Source organism: Melanerpes formicivorus, unplaced genomic scaffold (genome assembly GCF_026170545.1).
Source record: "Melanerpes formicivorus ecotype bairdi unplaced genomic scaffold, bMelFor1.0.p_v2 SCAF_3, whole genome shotgun sequence".
Taxonomy (NCBI): Eukaryota; Metazoa; Chordata; class Aves; order Piciformes; family Picidae; genus Melanerpes; species Melanerpes formicivorus.
Genome location: NW_027142355.1, coordinates 6,171,345 through 6,192,152, shown reverse-complemented (window position 1 = coordinate 6,192,152; position 20,808 = coordinate 6,171,345).

Genomic DNA, 20,808 nt, shown 5'->3' with positions numbered 1-20,808 from the left:
ATAAGTTCTCACAGAGCCCATGACAGATACTGAAAAGGGAAGAAGGAGGAGGTAAGAAGCAGCAGGAGACATCAGTTTTTTCATGACTAGGAGAATGAGAGATCTTAGGACAGGGAGAGGGAAAACATGCACAACATCTTATAAGAGGGAGACCTAGGAAAATCTATACTAGGCTGATCCAGATTCCCAACATCAAAAGGCAAAATTATAAAAAGACAGCTGGAAGAAGATTTGGGCTGAGGGTTCCAGAGAATGCTGAATAATCAGAAAACACAGGGGGAAAGTGTACACAGGGATGCTATAGGAGACAAGAAAAAATGGATAGTGAGAGGGGTTAATGATAAAGCTCAAACAAACATGAGAATGGAAAGGATCCTATGAATAGGAAGGAAACATATAAGAAGCCACTGAGAAAGTAATAGACCAACAGCCAATATATATACCAAGCCTGGCTGGCAAGAGCAGCAGACTTAGTCTCACCAGTGTGACTGGTTAATGATGCAGCTGTACAGCTTGTCTGCAGTTCTCTCTGGGAGAGTCTACTGATCACAGACTATAATTGGAAAAGCTAGACTTCCTAACTATGTGTTTTACGTCTGGGAAGAAGTCTACTGCTCCGGAAATCATGAGGGGATTTGAAGTGAAAATGAAGGCCATGACCCAGTTGCCATGGATTTTCAGAAACGGCTTTCAAAGTGCTCTTCCTTGGAATAAACAATGTTCTGTCTTCCTTCCCTGCAAACAAATAGAAAAACAAGCATACAAACAAAAAAACAAACACACACACACAAAAAAAAATAAAAAGATACAGAATCAAAGTAGCAGTTCATTGATCAAATCAAAAGATACTCTGAAACCTAAAATAATGATTTTGATTCACAGACATCAAAGAAGAAAATTGTATCAGTGTAATTTCAGCTTTGTACCTGCATAGTTATCTTTATGCTGAAACTTAAATAAAATTTACTGCCATCTCACTATTCATGTTGTGTTTGTATTTCTTGCTTCTGGATAGTGCATTAGAGCACTTCAAGTATTATCTCCTTAAGTTCCAAAAAATTTGTTTGTTTTGTCATTGCAAACTGTGTGGCAATTCTAAGAGCTGAGCTGCTTGCCTGAAAGCGATTATGTTTGGTAGTTAGCTATCCAGAAATTCTGCAATGAAAGACTTTTCCACATTAAAATATTGATTTGCTAAAATTTAAACACTACACAATGCTGCTGTCTTTGGTTTAAAAATAAAATAGCAAAGTCTCAGATAAGGCCCAGGATCTTTGTCTTAAAATACAACATAAACCAAAATCCTTTCCTTCTGAATTTCATTTTCTAGTCCTTTCCAATTTTTTTTGTATTTTATTCTAAACCTTCATAAAAGAAAAATTTGACGCTTAAGCCTACTTTCTGAAATAGCTTTAGTATTTTCATTTGGTTTTCTAAACTAAAAAATGCTTTTTCCATCAGGAAAAGTGTCTGGGATCAGCTAGCAGGCTTTGTTTTATTTCTACAGCAAGTATTTAATGTATTTGCTCAGTGCTTTGGTGTATTTACAGAGTTCTCACTTTATTATGCAGTATGAATAGAACTTTATTACAAAAAATTAGAGCCACAAGTATTTATATATAATATAATTCACTCTATCTGTGGTTACACAATGCTAATGCTTTTTTATGCTAAAAGTAAAACTGAAGATGCAAAAGTAAAGATACTGAAATGCAAGAAATTAAAAATTAAAGCAGTGGTCAATAGCCACTGTAGCACCTGCAAGTAGCAGTCCAGCTGTTAAAGACACTTGATTGAGAACAAGTGAAAAGTGAGAATAATCACATACAATACTGCTAAGATTAAATTCTTTTAAAAAATAAGCTTCATAGACTTTTAGCCAAGGAAAGGAAGATTTCTCCTGAACCTGAAGGATGCTTAAAACCTCACTGGTGGGACATGGGAAATAACATTTTGAGCATTTTCTTAATTTTTTTATTTAATAATTACTGGACAATTATACAAAAGCTTGAATTGGCAACAATGTAGTAATTAATATTGAAGTTCTAGGTGTGGGATAACTGCCAGCTTGGTATGTGACAGGGATGGAGATTGATTCAGTGTGCTTCAGGGGAAAGGTTAACATGTTTGTAATCAGGAGATATTTATGTTATCCCTGCAAATGAAGATCCACCAAGCTGGCCTGCCAAGTGGCTGGAGATATGAAAATAAGATGGTCCTGTTTTGGCTAAAATTAATGAGACAAAGCTAAAACCAAAGACAAAACCAAAACCACCACCAACACACACACACGCACACACAAAAATCACACAAAAGAAAATAAACCAAAACCCAACCAACCAAAACTAAGCAGCTTTGACACAGATCTTGAAGGCAGTAGTGTCCAAGTCAATGAAGACTTTTGTGTAATTAACTGCAAAATGAACATCAAAGTCTATACCTCTAATTCAGATAATGAACCAAATTAAATACATGCTAAACATATGACTATGTTACTCAGCTCTCCACCCAAATCATGCTAAACATCATATTGAAGGCAGGGACAGACAGGATTAAGATACAGAAAATCATAACAGGAATGAGCTTCTGGTGATAGGGAGACTGAAGGTCTAGCAGACACAGTCAATGAACTGTACTCCTCCTCCTCTACCCAAGACAGGGACACCATTTTGGAAAAAAACATACCTTTAATATATGGCTCAACTGTCACTAGTATTACTGTTTCATATTATCACTATTGCAAAGACTTGAATGTCCAATTTTGTCAGATGTCACCTGGGAATGAATAGCTCAATTTTTTTTCAGTTAATGCATTTATCAATGGGAAGTACAAATCTATTGCATCTGTATCTTTAATAAATCAAACCTATCTATTTTTGAACTTTCCAAAACTGTCTCAGTGAAAGCCCTTATTGGCGCTCTCAATGAGGCAAAATATTGACTTTGCCTAGCAATTTCAGTGTAAGTCCTGGGGATCTGAGAAAAGCAAATGTCAAAATCTTACCTGTGACATGACACTAGGATACATCCACATATTGATAACTGATTTCTTGTGGACTGCTCAGTCTGACTAGGGAAACAACATTAAGAAAATGGGAGACCAGAGATTAAGGCCTGCATGAAGATTTTGAAAACAGCTTGTCAGGCATGGTTGAGCTGTATGCTATTTACTTTTAGCCTACATCTGCGATTCATTTAAATGCAGTGGGATTTAGCATAAACAGAATGTAAAATATAAACAGAAAACTCTCAATGAACAATATATAGACAAAGGAAATATTTCTAAGTGTTACTTAGTTTCCTTAATTTCTGAATTTTAATTTGGGTTGAGTATATCCAGGAAATTGTGCATGAGCCCACAGTGGATTCAGTGGGAGTTATGCCTCTGTTTGATTTTTCCAATAAAAAATTAGATACTTCCACATTCACCCTGGGAAACACAAAGTGCTATAGATTTTTATTGCTTTCCTGAGTAACTAAGAGCTGTCATTTCCTGGATTCAGCTTGTCTATACAAAGTTAATGCCTCTTTTTAACAAGTTTGCACTAAAATTAATCGGTGAATATCTGATAACTGGATTCTTGATTCATAGTCTCAAAAAAAAAACCCAAAAACCAAAACCCCAAAACAAAACAAATAACTAAACAAAGATCTATTTCTCATCTGCTTTTTTCAGCACAACACTATTAGAAGCCCTAGCCAGCACCTTTTTCTTCACCTTTTCTTCTCATTGAGACTCCTGTTGCTGTCACACAAGATACACCTCCAGTGTCATGCATGTCCAGCCCAGTGGGTGGACACAGGAAACAGTGTATTTCATACCCATAATATCCTGCACCCTATTAATCTATCTGCAAGGTCTTTCACTTCCTCTTTCTTCCCTCTCTGCTCCCATTGGAGATGCTCCCTATTGGGTAATGGTGGAGAATTATCTTAAGGCCTAATGCCAGGAGCAGAAGGGTGAGGGGCGGCCTCAGACCTGGCCAGCTGAGACTAGCCTAGTGGGGGGGGTGGTGGAAGAAAAAGCCCTGGGGGGGTTTGGGTATACCCTCAGGGGGGGAAATGGGAAGTGGTGGGAGGTTTTTGGGTATGCTGTAAGGGGACTCTTTGGGTTTCTTTTTGGGTATGCTTTGGGTTTCTTTTGTCATTGTACTTGTAGTTTCTGTAAAACACTAATTACTTTTCCATTTAAACTTTCCATCACTTCTGCAAACCATTTGTGTGGGTGTCATTCTTTTGCCCCTGCTAGGGGCAAGAGAGGATCTGCCTGGCCTCAAACCAGGACATGGCAGTATGGTACTTTGGTTGCAAAGCAGCTTTTAAGAAGCATTGAACCACCTTATTTTAGACCAATTATCTTGTTCTGTACCCACATGACAATCCTGCTGGTGTGAACTTTTGAGATAATAAAAGAAAAGACAGAAATAAGGTAAGTTGCCTCCTATTGAAACCACAAACCTCAGAATTTCTTTTTACAACTCATTTCAGCTTCATTAAAAAAATCTCTATACTATTAAACCATAGTGAGCTCTTTTTCTCAGTCAGCTTATGACAACTGAGTAATACATTTCACAACATAAAGTCCAGTTAACTAGCAATTAAAGAATTTTTGATTGATCTTCACTGCTGTGATACCTGATTAGTTAGGTTTTGAAGGCTAAAGCAGCTCCTTTTACTGTTTGTGGGTGTTTTTCCCCCCCCCTAATGATAGGCTTTGTTATGTGGCATGAAACATATGCAGAATACATCAGGGTTAATTTGCATTTAAATCCCTTGAAGAGATGCTAATAAAATTTTATATTTTTTTCTGTTTTAAGAATTGTTTCCAAACATAAAAAGTAATTTCTTTGCCCACGGAACAATGACTGTGCTCCTCTTCCTTGTACCATGCAATTATAACAGTTTATTACCAAATCAATACTCATTTCACAGAACACGTCCCTCCAATTTCTCCTTTCTCCTCCTCATCTAACAGGTCTAACCTGCATATTTAGTCTGCTTATGCCTCCGCAGTAGAAAGTGAAACTCCAAACCAAAACAAAGCTCAAGTACAATCTCTTAAGCACAACTTCAGGTTGAAATATAGCATATGCCACACTGACTCCAGTATCACAGTGCCTTAAGGGCTTTAAGGTCTTTACAGAGATGTTAGGATGTGAAATTCCTACCTAGAAGACTTCATGATTTGAGCAGAAATATAGAAATATGAGGAAGAAGTTGAATTTGTCATCAAACACAGGACAAAATCTAGTACCCATTTTGTTATCTCCACAGGATTTGTATTAGTGTTTGCAGGAATTACACTAGTTCTTAATTTCATCTTTATTTTTTCTTCTTTACTTGAAATTAAGTACTTCTAAAGACAAAAAATGTCAGTCAACACTTTTAATGAAAATTACAATTGCTCATGGTGAAGAATAGTTACTCCTCAGTGCTCTCCCTCCCTTTCTTCCTCCCTGAAAAACTTACATTTCCCTCACACTGTCCTGTGAGGAGTGCTGGAATACGGACTTCTCAAAAGAATACTTGAAGAGCACTGAGATGGGTGTATGTAGACCTATTTTTAAGGACTAAGTGCATGCATACCTGGGAATTTCATGAAGGAGGACATGAAATGAGAAAAGTATCTACAATGTAAGATAAATTGTGTTAATTGGGAAAGGTAGAAGTGAGAAGGGCAGAAGATTAGGTAAGCGTCAGTCTGAAAGGAAGAATATGAACTTCCAGTTCTTGCAGAGAAAAGGAAGGTCAACAAATGAGTCTAAAGAAGAATAGGGCTTGGTCAAGATTATTGACACAGTAAGTGATTTTTGTGGTAGTGATTTTTGTGGTAGCATTTTAAAGAGCTCAAAGTAAAAGAAGATAGAAAGGAAGATGTGTAAATAGTCAAACAAGAACTATAGATAAGCTTTTCAGTAGAAACACAGAGGAGCAGATAATCTTTACATACTATAAAAACAAAACAAAACAAAACAAAACAAAAGTAGAAAAATCTAGACATTTCCTTCCTTTTTTTTAAAAAGCCTGCTGATTTCAGTTGTTCCAGACTTCATAATGGGTGAGCATGAAGTGATTACAACTGTAGCTAACACACATTAAAAAGCTAAAGTCCAAGCACTGTCTAAAGATAAAAGTGCATAGAATTTTCTAAAATATGAATAGACTGATTAACTATGAAGAAAGCAATAAAGTCTATGTCTTTGTGCCATCATATACTCTCTTATTCTGCACTTTTGTTCTTAGTGATCATTTAGTCTCAAAATGAAGTATTATTTTCAGTTGCCTTTATCAGATTAGATAACAGGTGCTCTAAGTTTTTTATGTATGTTTACCTTCTGATATAAGGCATTACAACTGCCATTTGAGATATTTCATTAGTCTGCTGTCTGGTAGGGCCAAATGGCCCCAGCACAAATCCAGACAGACTCTAAGGCATCTAGACATGGTCCCCCTCTCTCCTCTCCTTCTTGCAGAAAGCCAAGGTAATGCAGGAAAGGGAACAGAGTGGGCAGGACCATGCATGTCTGGTAAAAAAACTGTATCTATGGTAAGGGTATGTGTTTTGCCCACAGCCTGGCAGAACCCATTCTCCTGTGTAACTATGTGCTAGTTTCTGTTGCCTTATTGGTCCAATTGATCTTGGGCAAGATTTAGAATCATAGAATCATAGAATTATAGAATCAACAAGGTTGGAAAAGACCTCAAGGACCATCAAGTCCAACCTGTCACCAAAGACCTCATGACTAACTAAATCATGGCTTCAAGTGCCACATCCAATCCTTTTTTGAACACCTTCAGGGACAGTGACTCCACCACCTCCCTGGGCAGCACATTCCAACAGCTAACAACTCTTTCTGTGAAGAACTTGCTCCTCACCTCGAGCCTAAACTTCCCTTGGTGCAGTTTGAGACCATCCTCTTGTTCTGGTGCTGATTTCTAGTTGCCTGTGCCTTGCTCTTGCCTTTCTCTAGTCTTGCTTAGTGTGACAGTTTTAGGCTGTGCCTTTAAGAAAAGAGATGCTACAGAATACTCTAGCTGAATTTTAGGTGTAAAAAGAAAAACAAAGATAATTTAAATGAATTTCATTGGTAGATCATTAGAATGTAACTTTAAGAACTTACAGTCTCTCTTCAGTCTTTCTTTCTACTCCTGGCCAGCCTGCATACAACTGACCTTGGACTGAAACTTATGAGATAAGAAAACTAACTTTCTTAACAACTGCTTTGAACTAATGATTTTCCCTTAATATCCATTTATCTTTTTTTCTCCTTTTTCCATCCAATTGGCTTGGACAAGAAAGGGGGAAGAGAGAGGGATTTTGAGAGGAACCTGAGGTGGGGGTGGAATTCTCCTTGGGAGGGTTTCTCTGTGTTGCATTCTTCCCTGTGAATTTTGTATATATTGTAAATACTGTGTATTTTTTATATATTCATTACATTTCATTATTGCTTGTAAAATACAGCTTTCCATTTGCTTCTCCAACTGAGTATAGCTGTGTTTTACGTGGCGGGAGGATTAAACCTTCACACTACCACACTTAGCCTTGTTCATGCCTTGTGTGCGTAAACCCAGTTGGACCTTGTCTCGCTTGAAGTTGCCTCGAGCTGCATAGCCTTGAGTTGCCTGGTCCAGGTGCCTGGGATATAGTCATGAATATACACACCACAAGCTATGAGAGAAGCCATAAGTTTAGGAGCTTAGGAGTCGAAGCTAAGCCTGTTTCCCCTTGTGATCAGGATTTTTGCAGTTTCCCCAGCACAAAGCTAAGTGCCTGTTGCAGAAAAGCATCATTAACAACCTGCCACCTGCTGAAGCCAGACCAGCCATCACCAACCGCATGGCATTCCTGCTGGCAACCTGCCGTGCCTGGCACGTGAGCACCCCAAAGCCTCTAATATACAGCAGCAGCACTCCCTGCTTGGGTACAACCTGTTGTGAATAATTAATTCACTGCCTCTTTGGCATAACAGTTCTTGTTGAGTCTCCCCCGCCTCTGTGTGGTCGAGTGCCATTTTGCACCCAGGGTATTCTTTTTCTGTTACATTCCTCCTGGTTTGCATAAAATAAATTGTTGTAGTTGCTCAAATACTGTACATTACCATTGTAAATCTATTCTAACCATGCATCAAACCTTTTGATATGTTTGGGCAATTTTCATATTAATAAAGGTTATTAATACTTTATTAATATTAATATTAATATATTTTATAAATAATTGAAATATTATATCCTTTCAACATCTGCATAAACAAATGCTGGTATAAAAACTATGTGAGTGCATTGATAAGTTTTCCTTATTTTAAGCGAAACCTTTACTTTTTTAGTTAGAAACAATAAGCTTAAGAAAACTCAGACCTCTCAGTTTGCTTAACTGTGCTATAAAAAGAGGTCTCATATGTACAAACTCATAAGTCTTGAGTATGATGAAAAGTATTTCTTTTAGCATGATAAAATTAGTGCTTGGTTTGCTTAAGTGTTAAATTTTACAGGAAAACAAAGAATTCCTTGTCTCTAGCGATTTTGTTGTAAGCCATTACCCAATACTTCTTCTGATGCATTTCTGATGTTTATACTCAGTATCTTCATCTACTCTGAGATGTTTTCCCCATTTTCCCAGAGGAGATAGTACAGAGCTGTGTTTGTGAATTTAAAAATTTCTTTGTAGATTGAAAATTATCTTAGAATCATAGAATCATAGAATGGTCTGGATTGGAAGGGACCTCCTAAGGTCATCTAGTCCAACCCCCTCTGCAGTAATCAGGGACGTCCTCAACTAGATCAGGCTGCCCAGGGCCCTGTCAAGCCTCACTTTGAATATCTCCAGGGATGGGGCCCCAAACACCTACCCAGGCAACCTGTTAGAGTGTTTCTCTAGCCTCATGGTAAAGAACTTGTTCCTAACATCCAGTCTAAAACTGCTCTTCTTCATTTTGACACCATTGCCCTTCGTCCTGTCACTACAGGCCTTTGTACACAGTCGCGCTCCATCCTTCTTGTAGTGTAGTTTACTGTCTTATAAACAAGACTAGATTAGTCCTTCTTTGAGAGTTAAGTCTAAATATAGTTTCTTAAGAGGAAAACAAAAAGGGTTCTCTTGTAACTCTTAAGCAATTATGGGTTTTATGTGGCTGCCATTATAAATTGAGGCCACATTATTATACGTTCTGAAATGGTAATTACACTTGCATTTTCCATAAAAGAGTAAGCATTGTTTAGTATATATTTGAAATAAAATAGTAAGATAATTTTTCCTCTGATCTTTCCATGATACAATGAGTTCAGTTAAAAAAAAAAAAATAAAAATAAAGGCATATAGTAATAGTGCTGAAGAACAAGGTAAGTTGTCTAATCAGAATTTGCATTTTCCCCTTCTAAAGATATAGCTGAACAGCTTTATTTCTTTAGGACTATCACTGCAATTTATATTCTATTATGTCATGATTCAGAAATGTGTTCTTCTGGAACATTATTCTTCTTGTGTAAGAGCCATTGACAAGATTTCAGGGAGGAACAGTAAAGAAAACTATAACTTTCTTCTAGGTTGTGATTGGGCATTTATCCGCAGTATAAAACCCCCTAGTACAGGGCTCCCTTTGCCAAAATTTCTTAGATAAAAATATAACTTTCTTAAAGCAGGACATTGCATCCAGACACTCCATTCGCCAGTCAAATGTACTGACAATAGATACTCAGGGATTTTTCCAAATGACAATGAAAGGCTTTGAGACAAAAGGGATAATATTGCTAAAAGAAGGAATATTGCTGACAGAAGGAAGGGCAGAGAGAACCTAGTACATTGAAGTTACATGGAGAAAGTATATATGGTGAATGGGAAATTTCTATTAGGGGACCAAACAGATAAATTCTCTGTTCCAAGGCATGTTGAGGTATAGAAAAATATAAAAGCATCTCCTGTCTTTTACTTCAGCTATTTTATGAGACTACAAAAGTGGGGTTTTTATCATTCAAAACAGACAGATAGATAAATGTTATTTGGGAACACTGGAGAAATATAATTTACCTAGCCTAAGATATATTCAGAATTTTGAAATAAACATTTAAAGTTAGCAAACTCTTTAACTATTTTGAAGTTTTCTCAGTTAACTTTTCTCAGTCAAATAGAAGAGATAAAATGATATTCAGCTGTTTCCTGAAGACAAAGTTTGTGTTTTTATCACATATTACTTTTGAAATTCCCTCCAGTAATTTACTGAAATTTTAATATAAGGGAACATGAGGATTAAGTGATAAATCTTTCATAGATAGGAACTCCCATGAAGTAGAGTAGGCTATCATTAATTCTTGCTCATCTGCACAAATAGCTGAATGTTCCTACATAGCAAATAAATGTTTACAGTGTTTGGAGAGGAGCTATTCAAAGCCACCTTGGAATAATTCAGATAATTTGCACTAAAGTTGCACTCAAAAAGCTGATCTGATTTTTAATCTGCGTCTATTTCCAGTAGATCTCTATACTGACTCTCAAGTTGGGTATTTATTTGCTGACAATGAGGAAATGCTAATTTTCTGTTAATTAGTACATTTTTACACGATGGTGGATTTTGATATGTATCAATCACTAAGTTAGAGATTAAATAAAGAGGATTCTGTCACGCTAAGTTCACGGGAGGAGAGGGGCTCATAATACTAATAAATTGCGAGTGTGTTGACTTCTGTATCTCTGTGATGAGACCAATTTGTATACCATCTGTCACTGGAGACTTTAGCTACTTGCAGTTATAATGGAGATATTTTGGCTACTGTACAAATTGAGCAGGATAATAGCTATTTGGTGTATACAGGTATCTGGATGGAGTTAGATACCATTGGATAAGAAGAGGCAGGGTAGTATTTTGTTAGCTTCAGATATTTGTGGCCCAGCCAGATGGAAAGGTATAAATTGAAAATTCCTCCATCACGACAGGGAAAATTAATTTTTCTGCTTCTCTTTTGTATTAACCTGTCCAGTGGAGTCCGCAATTTTTGACTAGTGGTTAAAAATATGTGCAGCAAAACATATTTCCCTACACACAAAAACAGGGAAGAGACTATTTTAGAGGTGCAGCATACTGTGTCTGTAAGTAACAGCTTGAGAGAAAATTATAGTCATTAAGTTGCAATGGTAAATAGTTTTTATTTCTGTTTAATTCAAATTAAATCTGATTCAGAATACATGTAGATATTGTTGCCAAGAACACCATTACAGCTTTTGCCTATTTTTTTTGCAGGCCTTTTACTAGAATAAAAGGTGTGATTTTTGTCATCACTATTATGAATTAATTTATTTTCAAAACATATTGAAAAAAAGCATCAATAGCATAGAGAAGGCTTTATAATTTTGGATAAATGTGTTTACTTCCCTGTGCTATTATTTTAACATCTGGTCCACAAATCAGTGACATGGCACAAAAGTAAGTCCCATTCAATTGCTGTCTAGATGAATGTGTTTCAAGGAAGTATATTCTGCAATACAGAGTAATCTAGGCAATTTTGTCCAGTTCAATGATGGACTAGAAATACTACAATCTGAAATTATGTGGCAGTTTATCTGAGTCAGGCTAGTGATTTCAAACACATCATTAAAAAAAAAAAAAAATCACACATCATCAGAACTATGTTTTCCTATACCTCATGTATATATTTGAGACTACACGTTTTAAAGATCCATACTTTGATCAAGCATTTAGGTGGTCCCTCCAAATCAGATTACAGGTAACACACTTTGTAGTGCTGCTTTCTATTCACCTTAGATGCTGTGGCTAAATAGAGGTTTTTACAACAAATTTCTACTGAAAACAGTAATTCAATAACAGTATGAAATTTATTATGCATTCTGATCTAGTTTCCTGTGGAATTGCATCTCATCCAGTTCCATGATGTGTATACATGGGAAAATGATAAAGTGTGTACGTGTGATCATGATAAAGAGGGGTAAGGCATGGAATTAATAAAAATTGAATTAAATTAAATTAAATAAATTATCAATCCAAACCCCAAACTATATACAAAGTTATGAACATTCACAGATTTGTTGTTTGGTTGGAAATATCTTCCATATATATATATATATATGTATATGTATATAAACAGCAACAGAACAGTTTAAGAAAACAGTATTTGGAAAAAGATAAGTCCACAAGCAGAGGATATTCCTTACTAACAAGAGACAGGCTTTCCCTGGAGACTCTAGGAAATATTCCAATTTTACACATGAGGCAGTGTTGGTAGCTGTGAGAATTCCTCTTATGGTCTCCTATTTGGGCAAAAGCCTCCCAGAACTGAAGTTTATAATCCACACGTGCAATGCAAAAAGCCAGACAAAGCAAGCGAGAAGCTTTGCAGCTAGTGAAGAGCATACACTTTTTGACTCAGTCCTTTTTAGTATCTCCAAGACTTACTGCTGTCATAATGTCATCAAAAAATGTGGAAAACTCAACCTATAGCATCCCAGGCTTGCCAAAGTGTGGGGTTCTGACACGTGGCTTGGGAAAGGATCCGCGTGTCCACAGCTGTGGCCCCAGGCGGGAAAGGTGCCTACTGCACCTTTCCCACACTTTTCTCTTTCCCCCATTCTGACTCTGCAAGGGGAAGGGGAAAGAAGGGCTTTGAGCACACTACCACAGTATCATAGCAGTTTTTCTGAGCTAAAGATTTTGTGTTTTCGGAAAGTGGCATGGAGCTCTTTTGACATATGGTTATATCTCATGATTCACTGTTTCAGGGACAAAAGTATAGTATACTAACATTGGAGTAGTTAGAATAGAATAAACCAGTTTGGAAGATAATTGCATCCAACATATCTTGCAACCCCATCTAATCAACTAAACCATTGCACCAAGCACCCCATTCAGTCTCCTCCTAAACACCTCCAATGACGGTGACTCCACCACCTCCCTGGGTAGCCCATTCCAATGGGCAATCACTCTCTCTGTGAAGAATTTCTTCCTAACATCCAGCCTAAACCTCCCCTGGTGCATCTTGAGACTGTGTCCTCTTGTTCTGTTGCTCTGTTGCTCTGTAGCCTCCATCTTGTCAGATTTGGTGAATAACCTGTCTTACATTTGGTCGAGGAAATATATTATCTTTAATATCTCATGGAGATAGAAGGAGGTGAGCACTTCAGTACTTTAAAAGTATTTGGGTAGCTAAATATTTTTTCTTTTCAATTGATAAGCCTTACTCTGCAAGTCATATGCAGTACTTAATTGGTCTGAACATGTACATGCATGAGAGGCACAAAGCAGAATTTTGTGAAACTAAGCTGACATCAAATAGACTTGACAGTTGCCTTTTACATGTATGTGGTACTGGATCACCAGGAACACCACCACAGCTTTTCTTCACTCATAAGCATGTATGATTCACAGAATCTGCAAAGAGAACTTATGGAATCATATGTTTCTAGCTGGGATTTGAACCAAGGCAGAAACTGAAGACTTAGCTGATGAGAATAAAGATTTAGGACTCTAATAGAATCATAGAATCAGTCAGGGTTGGAAGGGACCACAAGGATCATCTAGTTCCAACCCCCCTGCCATGGGCAGGGACACCCCACACTAGATCAGCCTGGCCAGAGCCTCATCCAGCCTAGTCTTAAACACCTCCAGGGACTGGGCCTCAACCACCTCCCTGGACAACCCATTCCAGGGCTTTACCACTCTCATGCTTGTCCAACAGTAAGTAATTATGAATCCTTTTTTTTATTTCACCAGGCAGTGGATCAGGACCTGTCAAATTGAAGGGAATTATTTTAACTCCACCAGCCAATGGCAGAACCCTGGTAAGTAGTTTTCACAATAAAGAAAAAAAAATATTCAACAGAAAAGCATGGCAGATCAAGAAGAGTTGGTTGCATGCTATCTTTCCTGTGCCATCTTCCAATAGTAAAATGTTGTATCCTCTTGTAAAGAAATTTGTGGATTAAGTTGATTTAAATTACTTTTACTGCCTACAGTTTTATCACAAGTGAAGACAACTAAAAAGATAATAAGCAGAGAAAAATGAACCATTGCATGACTAATGAAACTAATGAAGATCTGTCCCCTGTAGTCAGATTTTCTAAAAAAATGTGTGAGCTCTATATTAAATCTTGTTTTACCTGTGGTTTGTTTAGAAAAATGCTTTGTTTTGTGTATTCTTCAGTTTCCACTGAATGCCTTTGATTTTTACAGAAATTGTAGGATCTTAACTTTTTTCATAGAGCAAACCGGATTAAAACTTATTGGGGAGACAGACATTCTCATGACAAGAGGACACAGTGTGAACTAGATAGAATGTTACATTAACCAGGAAAATAATTGCAAAGCACTACTGCTATTAATTACATCTACTACCAATAGTTTCCAGTATCTGTTATGAAATAAAGAGTGTGTACATCTGTTGCAAAATGAAGAGTATGTACATCTGATACAAAATAGTGCTGTACCCTTGTGGGGAAAGAAATAATGTAGCTATACCCAAGTGCACACTGCATTGGGTTAGGAACTGGCTGGAGGACCGAGCACAGAGAGTGGTGGTGAATGGTGCCACATCCAGCTGGCGGCCAGGCACTAGTGGTGTGCCCCAGGGATCAGTGATGGGCCCCATCATCTTTAACGTCTTCATTGATGATCTGGATGAGGGCATTGAGTCCATCATCAGTAAATTTGCTAACGACACCAAGCTGGGGGCAGGAGTTGGTCTGCTGGAGGGTAGAGAGGCTCTGCAGAGGGACCTCGACAGGCTGGACAGATGGGCAGAATCCAACGGCATGAGATTGAACACATCCAAGTGCCGGGTTCTGCACATTGGCCACAACAACCCCATGCAGTGCTACAGGCTGGGGTCAGAGTGGCTGGAGAGCAGCCAGGTAGAGAGGGACCTGGGGGTACTGGTCGATGGTAGGCTGAACATGAGCCTGCAATGTGCCCAGGCAGCCAAGAGGGCCAATGGCATCCTGGCCTGCATTAAGAACAGTGTGGCCAGCAGGAGCAGGGAGGTCATTGTGCCCCTGTACACTGCACTGGTTAGGCCACACCTTGAGTCCTGTGTCCAGTTCTGGGCCCCTCAGTTTAGGAAGGATGTTGACTTGCTGGAACGAGTCCAGAGAAGGGCAGCGAAGTTGGTGAGGGGTTTGGAACACAAGCCCTATGAGGAGAGGCTGAGGGAGCTGGGGTTGCTTAGCCTGGAGAGGAGGAGACTCAGAGGTGACCTTATTGCTCTCTACAACTACCTGAAGGGAGGTTGTAGACAGGCTGATGATGGTCTCTTCTCCCAGGCAGCCAGTACCAGAACAAGAGGACACAGTCTCAGGCTGCACCAGGGGAGGTTTAGGCTGGATGTTAGGAAGAAATTCTTTACAGAAAGAGTGATTGACCATTGGAATGGGCTGCCCAGGAAGGTGGTGGAGTCACCGTCATTGGAGGTGTTTAGGAGGAGACTGGATGGGGTGCTTGGTGCAATGGTTTAGTTGTTTAGGTGGGTTGGATTGGTTGATGGGTTGGACACGATGATCTTGAAGGTCTCTTCCAACCTGGTCTGGTCTGGTCTATTCTATTCTATTCTATTCCCATTCCATTCCATTCCATTCCATTCCATTCCATTCCATTCCATTCCATTCTATTCTAAGTGACTGCATGTAGCTGGAAGCAGATGAGAAAACATGTTCTACAGCTCAAGGAAAGAAGGGAAAAACTTTCCAAATATAATGCTCTTACAGACTAAAAGTCCCAAGATATTAGTATCCCTTCCTCAAAAGAAGGGCAAATGTTCAGGGTGTAGCAGCCAAGCTGCATTAACAAGACATCATATTCATACAAAAGTTGGGAAGAATGAGCTGAAAACGTGAGGCTATGGCTTCGTTGCCTGGAGTCCTGAAATCACATGAGTAGGGTTACAATAGCAAAGGATCATGCAGTATCCAGGATTCCTCATAATCATGTGGCCTTGAATTTTCTGGTCTTGTCACTTGATGTTTACAAACAAAATACTCCTCACTAGCACCAGGCAAAATCCTCCTGTGACCTTTCCTTTCACCTAGAAAAGAGGCCAGTTTTGTCAAAATCTACATATTCTGTGAGAATATGTCAATTTCAATAAATTCTCATGGCAGTAAAACACTTGAGGGGAAGAAAGAACTTTAGTAAGGTCAAAAAAGGCTTTTGTGGTTTTCTGTTTCAGATTTAACCAGAATGGAATTATTCTGATTTATCTATTCATGTTACAATTTATACAGTATTTTGAGCTCCTTTTCAGAAGGTAATGCTACTCTTGTTTTTAAAAGCCTGAGGTGATTTTTAATAGTTTGTTCTGGTTTGGTTTTTTTTTTTTCAGGGATGAAATGGAAGAAAAACCACACACAAAAAAAAAAAAAAAAAAAAAAAAAACAACAAACAAACAACTGAGAAGGTGAAATTACTCCTAGGATGAAAATCTGCCTTTTTTATCATTTTCTTTCCTAGCCCATCTGAGAGTTGTCACTCAAATGGCTTCTGCGGAATACTTATTCTTGTCATCCTAGCCAGTTCCTCTGCTGACTACACACATCATGTGGGGCTGACACTCTCTTGTGACACTGTTACTCAACTGACTTTAAAAGTTTACTGCTGTCTTACCAATAGCATTATCTATAGAAATACTCCTACTTTTAATTAGCTGACTTGTTTAGAGCCCATCTCAGCAGTGGCCCCATATATTTATTTTTTTTAACCCACAGTTTGCATTTGAGAAAGAGGTTGATTTCCATTTAAGGGAATGAGAGAAGAGTAGCTAAATTATTGCTAGGCAAATATCATCCAATTCCAGAATTATTCCATACCAGAAAATATTTTTTCACATTGTGATGGGTTAACGCAGGGAGGGGGAAGTGGAACAGACTCAGCTTTCCCAGGGGGGAAACGCCCTTCAGGGAGTGTAAAGTACCCGCAAGCCCTCCACCCTGCTTTCTTGTTTTGTTTTCAGAAAGAGGCGTTAACCCACCACACACTGCTTTTGATTGAGATCTGGAGCAGCAAGGGCTGGTATTCCTGGAGTATTTTTTTGCTTCAGGCCAGTTGCTGTATAAAATAATTTTCCTCTTCTCAAGTCTAAGAATAAGCCTTCCAGGTTTCTTTTCATATTTGCTTTAGGTAATTCAATCTCTTTGCTCTTTCAGTTCTTGACCTTATCTTTGAAAGTGCCTACAAAGATGCCAACTTGGCAGAGTTCTGGGTACATATCTAATAGAAACTGGAAAAAGGTCAAAAATCTTGTGTAGTCCATTCTTATGAGAGCAAAAGTCTCAGAATTCTGACAAACTAGGTAACTTCATCTGAAGAGAGCTGTTACACTGCCTCATCACTCTCTATGAAGAATGTCCTTCTTGCAACTGATTTAAATCAACCTTCCTTCAGTTTGAAGACATTACCACTTCTTCCACTACTACATGTCCTTGTGAAAAATCCAGATTTCCTGTAAGTCCTCTTTAGGTACTGGAAGGCTGATAAATGGTCTTCCCAAAGTCTTCTTTTCCCCCGGATGAACAACTCTGACTGTTTCAACCTGTCCTCATAGTGGAGGCACTGCAGTCCTCTGACCATCTTCAAAGTCTTCCTCTGGACTCACTCCAACAGGTCCACACCCTTATGTTGAGGGATTTAGAGCTAAATGTAGTACTCCATATAGGGTATCATGAGAGTGGAGTAGAAGAAGAGAATCACCTCCCTCAACCTGCTAATGACTGGTTTCCAAGATATGGTCATCTAGTATCCTTAATTTCTTGTTTATAGTTCTAGTTTATATGTATATGGTAGCTTTTCATTGTTCATTTTGTACGTTTCAGTCATTCACTCAATCAAACACATTCTTATCGACCGCCCCAACATTATCACATGTTGTTTTTACATTAGCAGCATTCTTAAATTTACTTTCAGATGATTCATGAAGTTGCACAGCATAGGGTCTGTGCCAGTCCTTGCAGAATATCACTAGAAGTCTTATGAGTCTTTGCTTTTTTGCTATAATTCCCTTCTCTTAATCAGAAACTGAACTGATAAAGTTCAGTCCTGTACATAAGGTGGTAGTTAATGAAGAAGTTGCCGATTGCTATTCTGTTCTCTCATTCATTTTTGATCTAACATTTATTATGCTCATTGCACTTAATGGCAAATATTTCTTTAGCTTTAAACGTGGGATTTGGGTTTTGGTTTTTTTTTTTCATTTCAGGTACCCAAAATATAAAAGTATCCCTATATTATCCAAATAATTAAAGGCCAAGTACCAGTTCCTGAATGAGAACATTAACTAACTTGCACCTGCACTGATTAGGATAAACTCCCCAAATATGCACACCAACAACTCTACATAGCCCCTGGTTCTGGCTCCTGTGATCTGTGTTCTTAGTTCTTGGCCCTAAGCATAGTTAGCTTGTGCTTCTGGTCAGCTTGCAATGCTTGTTGATTACTCTGGGAAGAATATTTGTGTGGGATGTCTAAGAGTTGCAGCCTTCTGAAATAGTGCTGCAAGATGCATAAGATGGGGAGATGGAATTTTTTTCTCTCATTCACAATGCCTTCTTGTAGCAATGCCTTGGTGAATTCCATCCTTCCCAGCTGAACACGTGTATTGCCTTTTCAAAGCCATCTGGAGAACTCCAAAGTAAAAGTAGGTAAAACAAAAATAAACATGCAATTGATCAGGTGTGCCATGCATGGTTTCTCTCCCTAACTGTCTGTTGTTTAGCAGTATAAACATCATCTCTTACTAGGATTCAGTTCCAGGTCACTTCACCTAGATTTGTCTTCCCTAGGCATTTCAATTTACAGGATCATCAGGAAATATCAGAGCTGATTTAGTCACCCAAAAATAGGTGTCCAGTGCCATCTGAGATACTCTAGGACATTTTAAAGACCCTTATAGGGCTAGCAGATAAGACACAGGAGGCCAGTCTGAGATGTCTCAAGCATTCTACCCAGTTCTTCAAATATGCTCTGAAAGGAAGTGACTCTCCTGGTGTCACACCTGCTGTCTCCTAATGACAGATGATCTAAAGCGTCTCAAACTGATGATAGGGAACTTCAGTTAGGCATCAGTGTATATGCTTTGGGTTTTCATCTAAGCCATTTATCTAGGCTCTGAGTGGAAAGAAACAATATTTCCATTCATCTGAACAGTCTGATATATATCTATCTCTATCTCTATCTCTATCTCTATCTCTATCTCTATCTCTATCTCTATCTCTATCTCTATCTATATTAGGATGAGCTAATTTGTAGCTTCTTGCTGTTTATTTCTTTCTATTAATTTCAAATAATTTTTTGATGACTAGTTCACATACAGAACTGCTGACATCTAAAATTAGATGAGATGATAGATATAGTGAGTCTATGTACTCATTCCATAGGCAGTGATTAGAAAATTCTGTCTTAGAGGAAGGTCTAAAATATTAGCTGCAATTGATTCTTCAGAATTGCATCTCTCTGCTTGCACACAAGTACATATTAGATAGGCAGCAAATTTAACTTGGATAAATCCCACCCTTGTGGTTAAGGATCTGAGAGAGACTAAACTCATCATGTCTGAAAGAGGTTAAATTCATCATGTCTTGTTTAATATCTTTGTTGGTGACATGGGCAGTGGCATTGAGTGAATGTTCAACAGATTTGCTGATGACACCAAGCTGTGTGGTGCAGCAGACACGCTGGAGGGAAGGGATGCCATCCAAAGGGACCTTGACAGGCTGGGGAGGTGGGCCCAAGCCAACCTCGTGAAGTTCAACAAGACCAAGTGCAAGGTCCTGCATCTGGGTTGGGGTGGCAAACCCAAGCACTGATATAGGTTGGGCAGGGACTGGCTTGAGACCAGCATCGAAGAAAAGGACTTGGGGGTGCTGGTGGATGAGAAGCTCAACATGAGCCACCAGTGCCCTTGCAGCCCAGAAAGCCAATCACATCTTGGGCTGCATCAAGAGAAGCATAGCCAGCAGGTCAAGGGAGGTTGTAGCCAGGTGGGGTCTCTTCTCCCAGGCAACCACCAACAGAACAAGAGGCCACAGCCTCAATCTGCACCAGGGGAGGTTTAGGCTGGGTGTTAAGAAGTTCTTCATAGAAAGAGTGATTGGCCATTGAAATGGGCTGCCTAGGGATGTGGTGAAATCACCATCACTGGAAGTGTTTAAGAAGACACTGGATGAGGCACTTGGTGACATGGTTTAGTTGATTAGATGGTGTTAGGTGATAGGTTGTACTCTATGATCTCAAAGGTCTTTTCCAACCTGGTCTGGTCTATTCTATTCTATTCTATTCTATTCTATTCTATTCTATTCTATTCTATTCTATTCTATTCTATTCTATTCTCCCCCTCTATTCCACTCTGGTGAGACCCCACATGGAGTACTTTGTCCAGTTCTGGAGTCCCTATTACAAGAAAGATATGGACGTGCTGGACTATGTCCAGAGAAGGTCCATGAGGATGATTAGAGGGCAGGAGTACCTCTCCTATGATGGCAGACTGAAAGAGTTAGGACTATTCAGTCTGGGGAAGAGAAGGCTTTGAGGAGACCTTATTGTGGCCTTCTTAAGGGGACCTACATGAAAGCTGGTGAGGGACTTTTTGGGGTGTCGAGTAATGATAGAACTAGGGGGAATGGAAAAAAAGTAGAAGTGAGTAGATTCACGTTGAATGTTAGGAAGAAGTTTTTCACCATGAGGGTGGTGAGACACTGGAACAGGTTGCCCAGGGAGGTGGTAGAAGCCCCATCCCTGGCGGTTTTTAAGACCAGGCTTGATGTGGCTCTGGGCAGTCTGATCTAGTGTGATGCATCCCTGCCCAGGGTAGGGGGGTTGGAACTAGATG